The 19,817-nt window shown below is 33.2% G+C and overlaps 1 protein-coding gene across 2 annotated transcripts in view; it reads left to right on the top strand.

Annotated features, from left to right (window-relative positions):
- Positions 1-669: 669 nt before the first annotated feature.
- LOC123720270 (protein tiptop-like) overlaps positions 670-19,817 on the top strand; it is a 197,120-nt gene continuing 177,972 nt past the window's right edge. For both annotated transcript variants that reach the window (XM_045676812.1, XM_045676813.1), the window contains exon 1: positions 670-932. The gene's annotated coding sequence lies outside the window, so the exon portion shown is untranslated. The remainder of the gene's footprint in view (positions 933-19,817) is intronic.

A 19,817-nucleotide genomic window follows, 5' to 3' on the forward strand; every position in this document is an offset into this window, starting at 1 on the left:
AATAATCGCGAATTTGCAAACAAAACGTAGGCACAGCGGTAATCACTACGTGTGAGTTACGCGGGAAAAAAAGGAGCAAGGGCGGTGCGGTGGGCGGGGGGCGGCGCCAAGCCACGCCCCGGTGCGAGCGAGACGGCGATACATGCACGCAATGCAAGGTCACCCCTCACGTGAACCTTCTGACTTACAACTTGTCAATGACACGATTGAATTGTCATGTGGTTTGCAATTTTCTAAAATGTTTAATTAAACTATTTTAAATATTTATATTATTAAACATTGAATTTTTAGTCTATACTATATATTGTATACAGAACTAATGTATAATAAGCTTTTACACAACTATTTTATAAATTTCCTAGAGCCTTTACCTGTGCCTGTACGCTTCACTGAAGCTTAGTCATTAGTTATTAAATATGCCCAAATTTTTTTGAATCATTCTAAATTCAAATTTCAGCAAAAAAACCATACTTAACCAAAATTTGAAACGTGAGGAAATTGTAATAGCGCCCGCAGCGCTTTAAAAAACGTAAAGCGCTATGCAAAAAGAGTGCATCTTATCAAGTTGGGACGTGTGATTGAGTGCGCTAGTTCCCTTGTCGGCCGCAGCGCTGCCAGCGCTGTCTTTGCAAAGCTGCTCCGCGCGTCACTCCCGCCGCGGCGCGCCGACCGATCGCTCTATGGCGTTGCGCTCCGAAAATTTTCAAATCGCGTAAACATTCACACGTGTTTTCGTAAAGTGTTCAAGATATTCAGTGCTTAGTGTTGTGTTAACTGATACACCTGTTCAAATACCTATTGACGGATCGAAACGACGTCTGACGAAGTCACGTATGTTAAAAACAAATAAGAGTTGGAAAACAAAGGTTTAGTTTACTTAGGTGTAAACCTGTACACTGGTAAAATATTGGAAGAGGAATTTTCATTTGAAGGTAAGAAGTAGTTTTATGAATGTTTAACTATTGTATTTGAGTTAGTTAAATATTACAATAAATTACAATAACTTTTATTTTACATACGAACACTATTACGTGAATGCGAAAATTAAAACTGCAACCGTCATCGCTTTACAACACTACCTGTGTTGTCATACACGAATAATTAACCTATAAATAAGCATGATAAAGTTGTACTTTAACTTTTTAACGAAAGTTGGTTGTAGACTTTAAACTACTGAGTAGAGTTATAAAATAGTTTTCGATTTTCGAGTCAGTGGCTATCAGACAAGACATCAAATCGCGCGTGTGCCTCGCTTTGCGTCGGGAATTCGCGAAAACAGTAAACAATTTAAGTTTTGTTTTAAAAATTAATAATATTGTTAACCTGTATGAGAAGAAGTGTATAATAAAATCATATAAATATACTAAATTCATATAAATATACTAAAAGGCTTTAGGTAAAACAGTTGTTACAGGCATCTAAATAATGTATAAACATATCTGATTAGATTGTCCTCAGTTCTAGTTCAAAATTTAATAGAGTTGAACAATTAATTAATAAACAATTAGTTAATATAAAATTAAATAATGTAAATTAATATTCTATTTTGTTAAAATAATCGAAAGCTTTCCTTATCAATTTTTATATAAAATTTACATATTTCAGGTTATTTTAACGTCCTTATGATTATATAAATTTACATAAAATCATTATAATATTTAAAATGCTTAAAATGTTGAACAATTTAGTTAATATGTAAATGTTCCAACCTATAATATTATGTATTTATGAATTATACCCAAAAATTCACTAAAAATTATATAAGAAAATATCTAATATGAGAATCTTTGGATTCCATTTTTCAAAAATAGCCTAGTAACATACCTACCTATTATTTGGCAATTCAAATAGATCCGTCGCCTTTAACTTTAGATTTCTGAGTATTTTGTCTTAGTAAGCATACATTATGTCTCTCCCATACTCTATTTTTACCCCTATGATTGATTAAAATGAAGTTTAAGATTTAAATAATGTAAAATAAACTCCGCCATCTTTAGTTGTAGTGCGATGCGCTGAATGCCGGCGGGGTGAGGGGTGCGGGTGGTGTAAGATGGGAGGGGGTTAGAGCGAGATAGAACGCAAACAGAGTTTAAGAATTAAGTTCAAGATTTTTTGTAAATTAACATTATTAGTTTAATATTCATGAGTACTTCTGCTTTTCCATAGTTATTTAGAAATAGATACGGCTACGAGTGTTTTTACTTAAAAGCCTTTAAAATTGAGTCATTATATGGTAATAGACCGTTTCCTGTCTATGAATTATAGCTGAGAATTTAATTATCAATTTTTTTTTCACCGTACACCCTAAAATGCAAAAAATATCTATCCTATGCTTTTCAAATAATTATTTAATGAATATTTCTAAATAGGTATGGTTGTAGGTTGATGGTATTGATTAGTAGGTACTTTTTATTAATATATAAAATAATTCATTAATTATCTATGGAAAAGCGAAAGTAATGCTTTTATCGTATATTTTAACCTATATTTTGAATTTAGCCTATTAAAAGCTCTAGATAGAACTAGAAATGAAACGCAATAGGAAATATTACTTTTAATTAATGTCAATGTTTGAATCATTTCTATATATCTATCTAAATTGGCTTGGAGAAAAAAGGTATTCTGAATTTTCTTTTAAAGGTCTAATGGCTTGGAGAAAAAAGTTATTCTGAATTTTCTTTTAAGGGTCTATATAGAAATCCATCATAATACGGTACTCTTAAATTAATTGTAAAATTAGAGAATTTTTAATTTGTTTACTTAAAACACGGCACGGGATACGTATTTTCCTGTATATCTATTTACGGCTGGAACGATTTCGCTAATTCTTTTTTTGTAGTCTTATTGTCGGAGAAGGTTCTTATGAAAGAAAAAAATAAGATCGAGATTCGAACGGAGTAATTATATTGATAAAATATATATAAAATAATAACAGTCGCTAATTGTTTGTGGCATTAATCTTGAAATCCATGTTTTTCACATGGCCTGTTCCCATGTTGGAATACCAACAAAACTATTTATATACGCGCCAGAAAAAGAAACAAAGAATGTTGTCATAAAGCATTTTTAGTTAATTATACCAATTCGAAATCAATATTCATAGTTAAGACAGGACAACGTCTGTCGGGTCCGTATTCAATATATTTTGTTAACCAAAACGTATTTTGATACTTATTTTTTTGTTTTATTAGGCCTAAGTTTCCTTAAGTAGGCATTTTTTTTTATTGAACCGCAATCATGAAAGTCATACAAAGCAAGAATACAGGCAAATAAAATAATTATACATTTTAAACTTTTTTGTTCCACAATTGATTGAAGTTCTAAGGTTTTGAATCGTCTATGGTCATAATGTCTGGATGTCATGGGTTTTATTCCCGGCGACCTAATAATGACGGTTTGGCTAAGGAGGATTTATTTGCCATAATATACTTAAAACAGACATTCCTAGGGATGCACAATCATTCATCTAAGCTCCCAAATGTGATTTTGTAAATTTGTATACCAAATCCTTGAATTGCTTTATTACTGATCATCAATAAGGATTTATTTTTTATTTTTGTTCACATTAAATTAAACAAGATGGCGTCGTGCGCCGGCGCAGTCAATGTCAATGTTGCCGTAAATCATCCGCCATATTTATTACATATTTATTTTGTCTTAAATGTAAATTTATTTCTGCTATTAACATATCGAAGTAAAAATATTATTATCGACTTATCTTGTTATGGCAGATATAATTGATCAAAATGTACATACGATACGATATAGTTATTCACTTGTATTACCCCTTTAGCCATAAAAAAGTAAATTGCTCCGTTTAAATGAAGTACACATATCCCTTTTTATCACAGCGTTAACATAATTTGATAGAAAGAGACGAAAGACTTACGAGTGGATTTGACTGTATTTGTTTTTTATAAATAAATTCGTGACTAATAGTCATAGAGTAATAGGTTTTAATAAAGCGACTTCGAAGTAACCGATTTTTTTAGTACTAACAATTCGTCGTCCTTTGTTATACATACATAAATAGAAAACCTATAGCTAGCAATATATGTATATAGTTTATAAATGAGGCTTTTTGTTAGCAGTAGTATTTGAAGACACCTATAATACAAATATAATACTTATTACCTATATACGTTTTATATTAATAAATTATGATTAGATAACTCAGTTGCGCTACAACCTTTTTAGGTCTGGGCCTCAGATGTCTGTACCTGTTTCATGATCATTTGTCAATCTAGTAGGCGAGTCGATCAGCTTCCTGTACTAAACAGACACCGTAGACTTTTCTTTCACCGTTCAAGCGAATGTTAAATGCGCACATACAAAGAAAGTCCTTGGTAACCAGCCGGGGATCGAACCTATGACCTCAGGGATTAAAGTCGCAAGCTGAAGCCTCTAGGCCAACACTGCTTAATAATGAATGAAATATACAATAATAAATTCGAATAAACCTTCAGCCACGAATATCTACAATGCTTTGAACCTATTTCAAATTTTACTAAATGTCAAACGTCGAATGAAATACGTAATTTAAAAATGAATTTAGCTATGAATGCCTAATTTGCTAACCTAGGTATCTATAACAGACCTAGTCTAATGTCTAATTTCCTTATTAGTTCCGTAATTTAATTTCCTTAGTGTAATAAACTGTTATTGACTTTTTAATTTTGTAAACACTTTTAGATATAACTTTAATAAATGTTATATTTAATTCGTGTTCTAAATGTATTAGTATAACATATTTATAAGAGTTAAAGTGTAAACGGGCCAGTACCCGTGTTTGCGATGACAGATGAGTCACCTCACCAGAAACCTGGGAAGATGGAATAATTTGGACACTTCTGGAAGAATTTGGAGGAGGCCTTCACTCCGTCGGAGGTCGTGTAATTTTAAACATAACAACATGGATTTAATGTTATCCTGATTTTTTAGATTTTACCGACAATTTTTTTTGTTTAATTGTTTTAACATCCGACCCTACAATTTACATTTATATTAACAGTTGCTGATTTGACTTATTATTATTAGTAATGTATTGTCGCGAGATGTCACGACAGTCTCGATCCATCAGCGCGTGGGTGAGGTTGGAGGCCAAACAGTGGATAGGTTAAATTACCATTTCATTGCTATAAAACAGAACTACTGTTCCGTGTAGGTTTTAAACGATTTTTGTAACGTATTTGTTATGATAGTTTGGTAAAGATTAACATAGTATTGTCTTTTGTTAACATAGCTTTTACACATAGAAAGAAAACCCTTTTAACCGGATTGAAGCTATGTATTGTCACCGTGACTACGCACGCTGTAAAGTACGCGAAACGTCGGAAAAATTTAAATTTAAAATTATGTAAATAATTCAAAGTTTTTAATAATACATAGCTTCAATCCGGTTAAAAAGTGTTTTATTTCAAAGATTAACATTATAAATTAGCAGTTGCTAATTAGCGTGGGCACAAATGGATTTCTTTTCTATGTCCGCATTTAACATTCGCTCGAAAGGTTAAGGAAAACATCGTGAGGAAACCAGCATGCCTTAGACCCTAATAATAGATGTGTGTCAGGCGCAGGCGGCTGATTATCTACTTGCCTATTAGATTTTCATGATCATGAAACACATATATAAATCTGAGGCCCAGACCTGAAAAGATTTATTTTATGTTATTTGTTTACATTTAGCAATCATAAAAGATTCAGAAAAGACGATTGAATTCCATCAAATACCAGCCCTTTCTAATGTTTTTTAAAGAATTTCCAACAATTATACTGCTAATCCAGGACTTCTGGAGTACTAAGTGAAGCCCTAACTTGAAGCCCTAACAACATCGGTACCGTTTCGTTAAAAGCTTATTTATTTTGGATCAGTTACTCTTGTCCACTCTTGTCCAGAATAAAGCCTCGGTTTTTATCCAAGAATTCGCGTAGTCATTGCTCCAGAATTCAGTGTGATCTCATAGATACTACAATGTTAAGATAAGCCATGATCTACAGCCTGTTGTATGACATTTTGTATGGTATTTATCTTAATGTATGGGTCAACCCGGTCAGTCTGTTCGATTCGTCAGAGATTTACATAAATACGATATTAGGCTGACTTAATTGACACAACGAGATTTATGCAGTAAGAGGCAAGAATTTTTATCGTTACACGTAAACTAGTTTTCGTTTTGTTCATTTTTGGGTTCTGTCGTTTCCGGCCGTTGTTATGAAGGTTAGGGTTTTTGTGGCATTAATAATACTAGTATTTTTCGAATTGTAACATAGTCATTGCTCTCTGTACAGCTGTGTTGGCTTCAGCGTGCGACTCTCGTTACTAAAGTCGTAGGTTCGGTCCCCGGCTGTGCACCAATGGACTTTCTATGTGCGCATTTAACGTTCGTTTGGAAGGAAATATCGTGAGGAAACCGGCTTGCCTTAGACCGAAAAACCCGATAGCGTGTGTCAGGCACATGACGCTGATCACCTACTTCCTTATTAGATTGACAAATCGTGAAACAGATAGATATACATATACAAATATATGTAATATGTATTGCACTAGAGGCCTGGCTTTGCACGGCTGGAAATTGAATTTTAAAATGAGAATGTTATCGTATAACTGTAGCTTATTGTAACTTCGTTACATTATACATACAATTGATGCAAATCTATACAAACGTACAAATATGGTTCAATAAATTTTATTAATGTAACATCAAAGCTCGTTTTTAATTAAATTTTCTAAATACATTATTTAGAGTGCCCTCGAGGTATGTTACACACCCATGTATTCTTCGATTTTTGTGTTTTATAAATATAAAACAGAAATCAAAGATAAGATTTGTATGTTTCTACTGGAAAAAATGCCATTATATTCATATAAAACGACTCTACAATACAATCTCTAAATAAACAAAAATGATTCGGAAACTGTAAATTTAGCTAAGCTTCTTCTTCTTATTCTTTGAACTCTGAGGGTTGTTATGGAGAGAAAAATTGCACAGAAATACCTAAAAAGACAGTCTTTGTATAGCAATATGTTTCAAATGTTAGTATGTAGGTTCTAAAAATCATACTAAGCTGAAACGAAGTTTAGTAGGGCAGCTAGCTTCTTATAAAAGCTTTGGCCATTAAAATAAACATCTCAAACAATCTCCGTTACGCAAGTGAACTATAAATACGTCAATTCGATATTATTCACGATTATTAAAATAATCGATTTATATCGAACGAATTGCTTGGATCGCGTAGCACATAATTACAATCAGATCAAAAACGTATCGAGTAAACAGAGGAAGGTATAATTCGATCAAAAGTGCAATAAAGTATCGTGGACGACATCAATGTGTGCTATACGATTAAACAACGATTGTAGAGTGGCCATGATGTCGGATTTTTTGGGAATATTGAATAATTTTTAATAATTCTATTTAGACTCAAGAAAAGGGCAATTCTTGGAGATTGTCCTTGGCGATATCACTTAGCATCAGGTGAGGCTCCTGCCCCGTAATAAAAAAAATCTGTTAATTTAAAATAAGTAAGTGTAGTAATTTAATTATATTAAAGTTGGATAATTTTAATATCGCTGATTCGGATCTTTTTGTTTCTTTTTATACAGAACTGGCCAGACCTTTGTGCACACCTGGTGTGATGTAAGATGCGGCCTATTGAAGGGTCTCTTTTCTTTAGGTTAAATACTGTATTCATAATTTTAAATTAATAATAAGACTTCGAAGAAACTGAAAGTCGTACAAAGGTTGTGTATCCCATTAACGGGGCCATTAAGAAGAACCATTACCACTTACGTGAATGTTGTTAAAAGACTCTACGAAATGTGTGTTCGCTGCCATACGAGAATTTGATATCGGTGCCATATGAGAATTTAAACACCAATGAAAATCTGCCAATCTCCAAAGCCTGGTCACCCGATTCGTATCATAATCACAAAATATAAGCACGATACAACGCAAGCCATACTCTACTTTGATCTGTTCAAGTGTTTGTGTTGTATCACTCGCGCGAATGGATAGTGCATGTTTTGACAGCGCGTCGTTCGCACCCATAGGTTGCGCGGGCGCAGATTTATATGGGACGTGGGTGATTGGGCTCTTAATTATTGAAGACATGTCTGTTTCGTGATTTGCATCCGTTTATTTTATTTGTGGTTCGTGTAAATATTTTCAGTAATAGTTTACATTTAAGTGCTGTATATTTCTCTGTTAGTTTTCAACGTGTTTGAGAATTGCTATTTACTTTTTAATTTATTTTATATTGAGTATAGCGCTGCCAAAATTATCTCCTATTGTAGCTTATTGTTAAACTATCGGCTGTATTTTAAGTTCTAAAATCTCTACAATTTAGTTGTTGGTATTTTTTAATTCCAAACTGAAATTAGGAACACTTAAAATATTCGTTTAAATCTATTTCTAATTAATTACTAATCTTAAAAAAAAACGCCCTTTTTATTAGTACCTATACCTTTACATATATATTTTATACCTTATTAGTAAAAACATAGCGTGGTATAAACAAACAATATAATAAATTGAAATCATTATACAAAACTTTATTATTATATAATTGCAGTGTCGGTCTATTGGATTCAGCGTGCGACTTTTATCCCTGAGGTCGTAAGTTCGATCACCAAAGAACTATCTTTTTATGTGCGCATCTAACATTCGTTCGACTGTTGGAGGAAAACATCGTGAGGAAACCGGCTTGCCTTACACCCAAAAAGTCGAAGGTGTGTGACTGGCACAGGAGGCTGATCACCTACTTGCCAACTAGATTGACAAATGTGACACATATTCAGAAATCCAAGGCCCAGACCTAAAAACGAACTATCGTTTTTAGGTCTGGTACTAACCACTGATTTGTTTTATTTTGTAATACTTAATCCATATAAACATTTACCCAAGAATAACCCTTTGTAACCCTACACAGAGTTTAATAGAAAGAAAAGTTTTTCTTTAAAGTCCATAGACTGTATTAAGCCTTCTACGTCAATTGTCATATGTGCAGGTGTTCTGCTGACGCGTCATGAGGTGGTCAAGGTCATGTCATAGCGGCCACCTTTGTAACACATCATTCGTAGCATTTTCCTAAAAATAAATGGTTTATGATACCTAAATCCGTCTGTTACTTAAGCAGCATCTTTACAAGTCATTAGGCTCCTACCCCCCAGCTCTGCACCCATTCCCCAAAAGCCTCCCCACCGATTGTAATTAACCGGGAGCCATAAATTGACCGTAACTGTCATATCATATTGATTTAGTCCCGACCGCTTCCGATGAGAATTAAAATTGTTGCCCTTTTTCGTTGTTTTATTATTTTTCGCTAGTCTATAAATTTTAATTTCCATGATATTTAATGGGAACGTCTATTTAGTATTTATTGTACACCAATAACAAACTCGGAAATCATATAGAAAAAATAAATATCTACTATTACTACAAAGTATTAAGTGCTTCGGTTAAAAGAAACTCGTGGTTAGAACATAAAGTAACATCATTATTATAACACATCTTCTATATTCAGTCAAGACTGAAGATGATGAGTACAGATGGGGCCCACCCATCCATAGTTAAGACAAAAAATTGCATCTAAAGTACTCGAATAAATAAAAAATTGGCAATTTTTGGAACTAGTTCTCAGAAACCTGTATCTGTTTTATGATCATTTGTCAATCTAATAGAAGTAGTGATCAGCTTCCTGTGCCTGACACACACCAAATTTTTGGGCCTAAGGCAAGCCTGTTTCCTCACGATATTTTCCATCACTGTTCCATTACATGTTAAATACGTACGTTAAACGAAGGTCATCATCATTGGCCGGGAATTAAACCTCAGGGATGAGAGTCGTGCAGTATTTTATAATGTCATCAAAATACCAGATCATTTCTTCACTTCAATAATCAAACTAATAATTTGCCTCTGGGAATCTGCCAACTGCTGGACGCACTTCGTCGACTTGGGCCTTACAGCTTCGCCTGACGAAGTTTTCCTTCACCATACGAGCAACTGTTATACAAAATAATTCCAGTGGTACGTTTGGGGTTCTAACGCACGATCCTTGTCAGAAGTCGCTTTTACCCAGGTCAATTCCACGTTTTCAAAATGGTGGGTTTCATCTATTATTGTTTATTTAGGCGTCGCTTAATACCGGCTCGCCCGTCAACTGTCAATCAATCAATCAAGCGCCACGAAGGCCGAATTTATTGATTGATGCCCGAACAGCTATTATGATTAAACTACGCTACAAGTAATATTCTTCGTAATTAATCTAGTGTAGGTTTCAATATGGTTTCAGAATATAGTAAATGATATACTATTTGTTAGTCTGATGTAATACCCTATAATAGTTACATAGTTTTTCCAAATAAATTTTTTGGTGCAGCATTGTTAGTATTATCTATTTTTTCAACGTAATAATAGCTGTAATATTATTTGTAGCGCATTCATCTCAATTCGAAATGGGTTTTCCTGAGATTAAAACTATGCATTTTACCATTGGATGTTATAAGAGACTATGACAATTTAATTCGGTTTTTTTTAAGAACTGATTGATCTAAGGCGATGGTAAGATACGTTCATTCCACTGTCTTATCACGGTTGGTGTAATTTAGGAGTTTTGTAAATAATTTCATAACAATAATGTGTATTAACTGCGTAAACCAACAGAAAGATACATATATTTTGAGTCTAAATTCATTGTTAAACCAATTGTTTTAGACTATTAATTAATTGCATTATTTATTTGCAAAGGCATGCAAATGTCATCATAATTAGAACAGATAAGATATTTATAATTGTTGTCGAAACTTTTGGTATAAACACTCCCGCCAAGGCACCTCGTGTAGAAATGTAGAAATTCCAGTGATGCATTACAACGCAGGAGATCTGTGTAAGGAGTCGCCCTTTCATTCAGCTCAGATGCTTGTTGTACATTGGTACAGTTATGTAACAATATTACATACGATTTTATTATGTTTGACAGTATTTTGGCGCAATGGCTTGAGTAAGACAAAGACCTATAAAGCGACTAACTCAATAGTTTGTCTAACTTTGCCTATGAACAAAGGGTGTCAAATGAGATAGTCTGGAAGGTTCCATAATAAATCGTTAGCCTTAAGCCACGCTCCTTGACGTTAAAAAAAGATTTATATCCGCAATTATTGTTTTATGACAATAATTACAATCAATTAAATTATTTTAAGCTCTATCGCAATGGTCCAAGGTAAAATATTGCATGATTTCCTGTTATGCAATAAAATATGCAGTGTAATTATATCGAATGAAGCGGGCTGTCTGTCTGTGCGTCAATCAAACTGTGATGTAGATCGATTGGATACGATCTTTGTTTACGCTAACGTTTTATTACGGCAAAATATAAATTTAATTTTCATCAGTTCAATTTTGCTTGTCATAATGATTATTTGAACTTCCAACTAACTACGATGAAACATTTGGTTAATCTTTGTTTACATAAAATTCATGTATAAGTTAATAAAATATTTTTAAATAAACTCGGCTTTTCCAATGCTTGCTACAGTGGTAAGGTCAGGTTAGGACTGACCAGGCACCAGAAGATACACCTTTCCTTATATGGAAATTGTATTTGTTTTTACAACAAACTCCCAAGCGCAATTAAAGAATTATCACTGAATAAATTCAAAGCTCTCGTTTAATAATTAATCAGTAAAGCTTTTTTTATAAACTTGACGAATATTTAAATGACCCTAATCCTTGGGATTGATTTGCTCCAGTTCAAACAATTTGTATGACTCAAATCTTGGCGATTGAAAAGAGTGGCGGAGAGTTACTTGCCAGTTCTTCTTGCCCGCTCTACGGCCTTGACCTGCGAACTGGTAGTAAATGTAAATTTAGAATTAATTTAACATATTTTCTATTGACGTTCATAAGTGTACTTGTTTACCTATAAATTTATTTTGAGTTTTGAGCTTTTATGTTAGATACACTGATTAAGTAAATTCCTATTAAAAATTGATTCACGAAAGTGAATCGACTTTTATAGTTTCAATTATTTAATATGTATGAGATGCAGTGCTTTGAAGTCTTCCATAGAAATATATATAGTTACTTTTCTATTACGATAGCTATGTCACACCGCTAATTTGTTACTCATACTGGCTCTGCAATCCCAGTGGTACCTGGGCTGGCTTCGATATGCTTCCTTCACTTCAATTGGCCCATGCGTTCAAGGCTATAATATATATAGCATATACAATATTCCAACCTGTGACCTTAATTAATTTTTATAAGGAATTTGAATAGTTTCTAAATTATCATTATTCACTGAATAATTGTGTTCAAGACGGTTAGATAAATTGCCTTATATTGCATACGTACAAGTGCAATTATTGCATTCTTGACATTTGTTATTCAAATCGCAACAATTTCTTGGAATCGTCTTATTATAAATGCTATTGAGAAATAAATTAAAAAGTTAATGTATGAAAATATTTATAAATAAATAAATAATCGTTTAATAATTTATCGGTTCGCATTTCGCCTATATTAAACATATTTTAGAATAAATTGGCACAAAGCAAGAGAGCTGAAATACTTATGTCGGTCCTAAAAATTACGTACTAAGTTAATTTGATGGGTTTGAGAATTCGCCTCCATTATAAATCTTAGTACAACTCATAAGGCATGTAAAACTAATTACTTGGCGATTAGAGGGAGTGGCGGAGTCTGTTCTACGCCCTTGATTTGAGAAGTGGTAGTAGAAATATTTGATAATTGTTTAACCTTCATTAACAAAAGATTACGAATACATACGATTTTAATTCATTTAATCTGCCAAACACGACATTCGCTTACGTAGTTAAGATGTAGTTTAAATGAAGAAGCCTCCTTGGGTGAAAATTGTTTAAAAAACAAGTCATAATTAGTCACGTACGATAATTAGGCGGATAAATATTTAATCGGCTTCATTTGTTTTTCGCTGTTTGTGCTGTCCTGTTTGAGCAAGGCAAGGTCACGGTGCGATGACTTTTAAATGTGATTAGGACGTGATCTTTTGACAGTTGACATTGTGACAGGAGCTTAGGCGATTTTAAATTTGGAACACTAAGTTTTAATCGACAATTTTATTTTTTAGTTTTAATGATTAAGTTCTGCGAATAAAAGCATTATTGATATGATGATCTACTTAATAAAGTTATGAAGACGGTTTAGGTTTTAATAATAATATATCCATGGGCGATACAACCCTATATGGGCCTCGGCCTTAGATTGCCATTTCTTTGATGATTTTTATAGGCAAGTAGGTGATCAGACTATTTTCGGACACACGTCATTAATTTTTGGGTTTCAGATATGCCGGTTTCCTTACGATGTTTGCTTATACCGCACATATTAAGAGAATTCAAAGTTCAAAAGTCTAACAATCTACCCGCATATGTAAAAATATTAATTACCTTCCAGCATTAAGAAAATATATTATTGACACATTCTTATATATACATAAACCTTACAAATTTTGTTTTTTATAACAACAAAATAAATAAACACTAAAATAAATAGGAAGTATGGACTTTCTTGCTCATTTTTATGAACATTCAATTGTTCATAAAAATAATGTTCCTTGTGGAGTAATTTTCTTTAAATATTTTTATCTTGTAATTGTGAATTCCAAAAATTCCTTTTAATAAGCCTAATTGAAATAAACTTGACTTAAATAAAAAAATTATAAAGTAGAATGTTCTAGAAACTTGATTTCTGATCAGTCATAAATGTATTTGCATAGTAAGGATGCACATTTTAATCTAGTTTAACGCGAATGAAGTAAACCTGGCAATGGACATGTTACGTGATCGTACATTTTATATACACAGATTCAAGTTAACGAATAAACGATACCATGACGTGTAAATTCTTTTATTACACCTATGTTAATATAATCACTTGTTAGGCGATTTTAACTATAATGGATTACACAGAACAGAAAAAAACAGAATTTTACTGTTTTTTCGTTTTATTAATGTCACAGGGGTAAACGTGCTCACCTGATGTTAAGTGATACCGCCGCCCATGGACACTATTGTCAGAATGCTTGCAAGTGCGTTGCCGGCTTTTTAAGACCCTTAGTTGAATTGGTTCAGAAATACCTTAGTAATAATTAATATTTTAGTCTTGTACTTGACCGTGGGTATGTATTTATCTTTTATTTTTCCGAGCAAGAGTTGTCTGAATGTAATCACTTGCTAGGTTTGTTTCCTAATAATTAATGTAAACTGTTTTTTTACATATATGTTTAAGGTAACCAAGTGTAAATATACAGTTTAAAAAATAACGACAGGTTTTCCGCCAGTCGTAATGAACACGAAACAATCGTCAAAAAAGCTCAATTTTGGAACCAAGTAGGTATATGCAACGGTTACCATGGTTACGCAAGACACTTAACTATAAGAACAAAAACATTTACAGATACGATTAATATACTATTTAATTAAAAAATATTCACGATCTTCCACGCCATCTATCATGCAGAAAAGGAAACTGGCCGCAAATCATTGCAAGTCGAACTAATCGCGCACTTTCCCGCTATCTCGTAAAGTATTGTCATAAATTATACGCTCCTAATGCATTAATCGTCATGTTAGCGACTCCTGTATATCTCGTGATATATCTTATAAATCAAGTTTATTTAAATGCTTTTATACCAGCAGTGTCAGTATACTGGTTGAGCAACTTGATTCTAAGTCATGCGTTCGCCCGGGCTGAAAATTTTAATGTGCAACTAACATTGTCTTGTATGGTAAAGAAATTATTGTAAGGTCCTACATTTTACGTTTGTGCATACAAAAATTCAATACATTGCTGAGAAAATTACCAATGAAACAAAAATGAATGTATATCCCATCTCATACTTCCAATATAACCCAATAGCGCGCCAACTACATTTCTTTGTCTATTTCGTGAATATTTGTATTTTAATAGCAGATTTTTTTAGTAAATCCGGGTTGGGGATCGAACCTACGACGAAGGAGAGTCGCTGAAACACTGCGCAACAACAATAACATATTACGTAGTTATATGTTAAATATTTAAAAAAAAATTAAAAACTATATACCAGATGTCGTATCCATAATGTGTACTTCCAAAGGCAATCTAACCTTTCTGTTTTATTAACACATATCTACAATATTAACAGGTTTAACAGTGACGTAGGCGCCGTTTAACGATAGGATGTTACACGTTCCTACTAATTATACGCTTTCGCAATTATTTCTTAGCATTTACTTAATTATATCCCGCAAACAGCATTTAAATTATCGCAATGATATTTCGCCAGGTTTCAATAACAATACACGAAATATTTTTTCTAAAGAATCGGCCTTTCAATGCTGTAAGATTTTTCTTTATATATATTTTATATTATTTGAATTGAACACTTTTGAACGCTTTGACTTAACCCCCTCATTTCATGATCTTAAGGCATGAAAACTAGACCTTTATGTCACTGAAATAAGACACCAGTCCGGAGGATACAGATATGTTATTAAGGGCTACACTATACCATAGAGTCGAGGCCTAAATATTATTTTGTAACACAAATGTAACGTTTTGTAATGTAAATGAGCCAGCTTCTTAAGATACATAATTAATCCACTATTAGAGATATTTTAATGGATACGTTACTAAGATAAGTCGTAAGTCTGAACATCATTAAACACCCATATTTATTGTTATTGCCAATGTTTAAAAGCTAAATGTATACCCGTATATCTAAAAAGTGCTACACAAAGTCCCAAAACGATTAACTTATCATTATCGAACTAAGATAAATCCTAACATTTAGCATTTATTTTAACTAAACCTTTCTTTAATAGGACCGATGTTAATATTAACATCGGATCGTCAAACAACCGATCCACCAATGACATCGGAACATGAATTTCACATTTTACGACTGTTCATTAATTTTTATCGCCCTCATTATGTACCGATCGGATCGACTTAAGATGTTGACGGACATTTTTTACATCTAACTTTTATGATGTGAAACTCGAGTAAAATACATTGTCAGATAAAATGCGTACGGGGTAAATGTCAATAAATATTGCTCGCTTTTGATTCGTTTATCCTTTAGCAATAAAACTCCATCGGTTTTAATAACGCATTTACGATCGCATTTTCGTAAATATTAAACTTATACTTTTAAATTAATATCCGCTATGAAATTTTGTTGTACGGAACGAATCTTAAATTTACACTAAGAACTTTTACAGTGAAAACATTAACTGTAAAGTGCATAATATTCTCCGGATTTGGCTATATTTAAGGCTAAAGGCTACTTTATTACGGCAAGCTACTTTTCAGGACTGGGCCTCAGATTTCCATATCTATTTAATGATCATTTGTCAATCTAATAGGCGAGTGGGAGATCAGCCTTCTGTGCTTGATACGCCGTCGACTATTTGGGTCTAAAGTAAGCCAATTTCCTCACGATGTTCTCCTTCACCGTTCGAGTGAATGTTAAACGCGTGAATTTAAAGAAAATCCATTAGCCGGAGATCGAACCTACGACCTCAGGGATGTGAGTCCTACGCTGTCGCCACTCAGCACTGCTCTCATAGATTTAATTAAGTCTTTTTAATTCAAAGGGTTCTCTCTCTTTAAAGAGACGGTATTGCTAAAATTCATGTTGATGATACACATCTTCCATTTGCAATTTTAGGGTCTGAATAATTCCTTAACTTTGTCCACGGAACAGGAGATACTTCCAAAATGTTTAATAAAGAATATTGACATTTGTCAACATTGATGTAAAACTATACAAAGATGAATTTCGAAATCGTGTCGCTACATATAAAAGCATTTAATTTGATGTTTATGGACCACACATAGTTATTAATAAGTAATATAATATTCGTTGATGATTTAAATATTAAATTATGTAGATTTTTATTTACATTAATTTTTGGTAGCCCATTTAATGGTTATAGATAAAAGTTTGAACTAAATTAAATTATTAGCTTAGGAAAGTCATCGCAAAATCTTAATTTTTCCAGATTTTGCGTCGTAAAGTTCTCGTATGAACTTATGCCCTTGTAATGATGGGCGGACATGATTTGGCAGGAATTAAAAGTAGCTTTGTCTTTGTTTATTTAATCTGGACATACCTTAATAAATAAATATACGTTGTCTCTAAATGGGACATCTTTATAGAGATTACTGACGAAACTAAAGACAAACATTGTCTTTCATCATCACATTATTGTTAATTACTGTTTCTGTAGCGACCCCGAGTTCTCTCTAACATTTGTGGGTAACACTCAAATTTCTCCATGGGATATCAAACAAATATCAAACAAATATCAAGTTCTTTTGTATTTATGAAATTATACTAAAATAAATATTTTTCTCGTATTAAACCGAACATGATCCAAGTTTAATCTGCAGGACATATAGTCGATTTAAGTAATATTAACAGTTATATATTCTCGTTACGCAAAGGTCTCATCTGAAGTTTCGTGACTCATCACATTCTTCTTTAAATTACAAACGAACATGATTAGTAGTTTTATGACGATCTATTTTGGTCTAAGTAAACAAATAGATCTCGACTTATCCAGCAATTGTACCGTAGAATCTCAGCAAAAAACCTATTCAAAGGGTCTTCACACAAAAGTTCACACCTGAAAGCCAGCGATGGGGAAAAATCACCAAAATCATCGAGCAATCTGCTGTAGTCACGGTCGTCAATAGATACGCGAAATGGATCAAAAATGGATCAAAGTCGTCTTAAGGATCGATAATGGTTTTAGCGGAAGCGTTGGAAACTGCTTAGCTCTAGCGATTATATATAACATTTTGTAATAGATAATAGATCTTATTTCTCAAAGTAGTACCGATGTTTACAAAGCTTTGTAAATTATGATTAAATACTAGAAGGAATAGTAATGAATTGCTTATGGAAAAGGCTAATTGTAGACTTAATCTTCTTACAACTTTTAATAATTGTTTCTGCAAGTTGAGTCTGCATAGGACTTACTCTATTAACATTCTAGTACTATACTTGTTTAAGTATATCAGATTTTTTTGACTGGGAAAACGGACAGCCCACCTGATGTTAATACCGCATAGACACTCACATTGCACTGAAAGCTCGCGGGCGTTGCCGCACTTTTTTTGAAATAAGTTAAACTGGTTCGGAAATATGCGTGAAGCTCGTTCCACATACGTACCTAAACGTAAAACAGACGGATACTTAAATTTTACTTGTATTCATGCTGTTGATATCGTATTTTAATCTCGCTCTCGCTCAGGTCATGCAATCGCTCAGCTTATGGACGACCCAGCTGTCTACCATTCGACTAACATCATCTATTTCCCAGATTCCAAACAACATCATTTGTTATGAGGCTGAATGGTTTTCGGAGCTTGTGTTAATAAAATTGCACTTCATTCCTTTTTGTCGATCACCGTCACTTAGCCGTTACATCAGTGACCATGCTTTTTAAAAAACACAGATATTTCTAAATAAATTTGAATAAAAATCGTTTATAAATGTATCCTAGAAATCAACGCCAAATAAACTCTAATTTCTTAAAACTATAGCCATTTAACATTTAAAGTCAATGTAAATAATTCGATTGTGCTGTTAACTAATAAGCCCTCATGATTATTTTAAATGGAATTAATATAATTTTGTAGTGAAAATCTGTAATAAGGCCAAAAAATGGTTATAGTAGCGTTCAACAGGGCCGCACAAACAGCAAGTCATCGTGATGAGAGCTCTCCTCACTTTGTCGAGGTCTTGTAATTGTACTTATTTTGGTGTTAAATATTTAATTCCCATTATACACGTTACTGGGCCTGACTTTATAGCGTATAATTCGAGTTCTTTTAATGGAGTAAGCTTCTAGTGTGGTTTCTAGGTCCAAATATGCTTTGACAAAATATACGACTCCAATTTTTTTAAGGACGCTGAACAATTGTATATATAATTCATAATGCCAAAGCGAGTACTTAAAATACGGTATATATATTTTTTTGTTATTTTTTGGAAAATCAAAACATACTGAAAGTAAAACTAATCTTTACTGGTATTGTGTCAATAGCTATTATGAAATCACACCGATACAGAGCAGGGTCTGTTTCATTATTTAGCATGTAGGTGACACACGCCTTTATTATGCTTAAAACATTCCTTCAACTAGCAAGCAGTTGGAAGCGGACATGAGAAAGTCCATTTCCACTCCAAACATATTCTAAGAACCGCGCAACCAGGTCAGGAGGTTTAGCTGATGTTAAGCGATACCTCCACGCATGGACACTTATTGCGTAGCGTTTTTTTTGTAATATACTTGCTGTCCCGTAAACCATTTGTACATGTATTTCAGACATTAAATAAAACAAAGATAATGATACAATTGCGATGTTATCGGCGGTCAGTCACGCCGCATCCGTCACTCCGATCCTTTGACTCGTCACTGGCTGTCCGATCCATCTGACAAACAGTGAGGGTGTCTTCCACTTTGTCCAATTGATGTGGACTATAAAGACGAAGAGAAAATGAGAAAAAACCTGATGCATTTAATATTTTTGATATTTTATTTAATTATATAGAATAAACCTTTTATTTTGTTATTTATTCGTTAGTTATGTCCCTTTCTGGTCTTCTCTGTCGTATGTCGGAGCAATGTCGTAACTGTCAGCTGCCATTGTCATTATGTGTCAAAGCAGAGAGCTCAATAGTAAAAATTACTTGAATCAGTATGAAATTCGACTATCGAATAGTCGTTTCATTATAGATATAGTAATTTTGGCTAACCACCAAGCGTAGGGTTTAAACTGATT

The sequence above is a fragment of the Pieris brassicae genome, chromosome 2, assembly GCF_905147105.1.
Source record: "Pieris brassicae chromosome 2, ilPieBrab1.1, whole genome shotgun sequence".
Taxonomy (NCBI): Eukaryota; Metazoa; Arthropoda; class Insecta; order Lepidoptera; family Pieridae; genus Pieris; species Pieris brassicae.